This window comes from Schistosoma mansoni, chromosome 2, assembly GCF_000237925.1.
Source record: "Schistosoma mansoni strain Puerto Rico chromosome 2, complete genome".
Lineage (NCBI taxonomy): Eukaryota > Metazoa > Platyhelminthes > Trematoda > Strigeidida > Schistosomatidae > Schistosoma > Schistosoma mansoni.
The window spans coordinates 2537340-2539183 of NC_031496.1; positions in this window are offsets into that span (position 1 = coordinate 2537340).

Below are 1844 nucleotides of genomic sequence, written 5' to 3' on the forward strand. Positions count from 1 at the left end.
CAACAAACAATAAGTAATTGTAGACACACTAAGCAAGGAGCAGCTTATGATTGCAGCTAAACAGTGGATTGTGGGGAAAGAACTTTGTCTCTATCAAACGGATCTTGTTGATATGCACCTGCAATACAGCGGCCAACCAGATTTTTTGTTCTATTTGAACACATATATATTGATACAAACGGGCACCAGATATATATGCACCACACAAATCTCATTCGATTTGTGTGAAGGCTGTGATACTGCCCAGGTGCCCAAACCGAAGCAGGTGATTTTCTTAGGGGGCCACACCCAGAGCCTTTGGCCTAAAGGTCTGATCCACAAGACAGTGGAGTATAGTAAGGAGATGCAGTCCCATGGTAGCCGGTGACCGACGATTGGTTCATACACCATTTTTTCTCTCAGGATACTGGAGCCCATGTGCACCATTGGTTTGGAATCAGGGTTTTCCAACCAGATGACAATTGGTCAGTCCTGATGTGTAAAGTCATTCACGAATGTGGTGAGTTACAAACATAGAAACGATTATTTCCTATAAATAGTCCCCAGGCTGCAAAGGAGGTTTCGGTTTCTTTCAACAAATTAGATGTTTACCGTACCAACAGTTCTAAGGACGAAAACACCCTGCCACTAAACAATAAGAAGCCGAAGAGGTCGGTACGACAATCTTACTAATATTTTGTAGAGGTGCACTGAAACGGAAAGAAGGGTTTCTTTACAATTCCGTTGACATGGATGTGGCCGAGATGCAGGCTGGAAACACAAACGTCCAATATCCTAAATTTCGGTTGTCTGATACCGTTGTGTCACTGATTGCCAAGTAGGCGTGTTTAGTTTGTAGACGTTAACTAGCTAGTTCGACACAATTAGATACGTTGCCCTCAACGTCCGAATCTAGGCGCTTATGTAGTGCGTTAGCGGCCGAGTAAGTCACGTGTCCGATTGAGTGAAGTTTTTAAGATTTGACTGCATGCTGTACAGCAGGACATATGATCGGCTGTTTCAGACTTGAGTGCGAACATGAGGCAGCTTCTTCCAAAGTCTGGTGGGCGCAAACGTCCGCGGCAACTCGACTGCGGATCATCAAGTCAGCAATCCCCTTTGTCATCTGAAGAGGAACTGGAAACGCTGGACGCTTATCTTCAACAAGAAGATATGAGACAAATTTGCAAGTCAACAAAACTAATAGGATCATTTGTTCGTATTGCAGATGGCCACGTTGACGCGGTTAATGGATGATAACCCTAAAACGTCTATGCGCTATACTTTTTCATATGTCGTGACACCTGAAGTTGTCAGTCATTTGACGCTACTTGGTACTTCATCGAAAAGGGCACTTCAGAAGTGTAGTTTTTACGGCTGCATGCGAAGTAAGAATTTTTTTAAAACTAATCTGTTTCTGTTCTCATCCGCCAACGAGAAAGACCTTGCGAGACTGTATGACATCGCGACACGAAGGTATTTTTAAGATATGAGAGACAAAATACAAAAAGCGTCATCGAAAACAAGAAAATGTATGTACTGATTTGAAGTCCTAACTATTCTCTACTGTTCTATAGGTACAGTGTTCAATGCTAACGAACATAGCCGTAAGTAAAACTTCACGTAGACAGTTGCTTAAAAAAGGACAATAGCAGTTAGATATAGTTGTAATTTCTTGTGTTCATTAAATTTCAGAATTCACAAGATTAATTTACTTCTCAATAGTACGACAGGCGTTACAAAAAGGCATTACCAGTATGATATTTTTCATGTCCAACTACGTTTTCAATAAACATTTTTTAAACATGCGCTTATTTTCTAACTTGCATGGGGGAACCTTTTGAGCGAGCGTTGAGAAAGCCTGT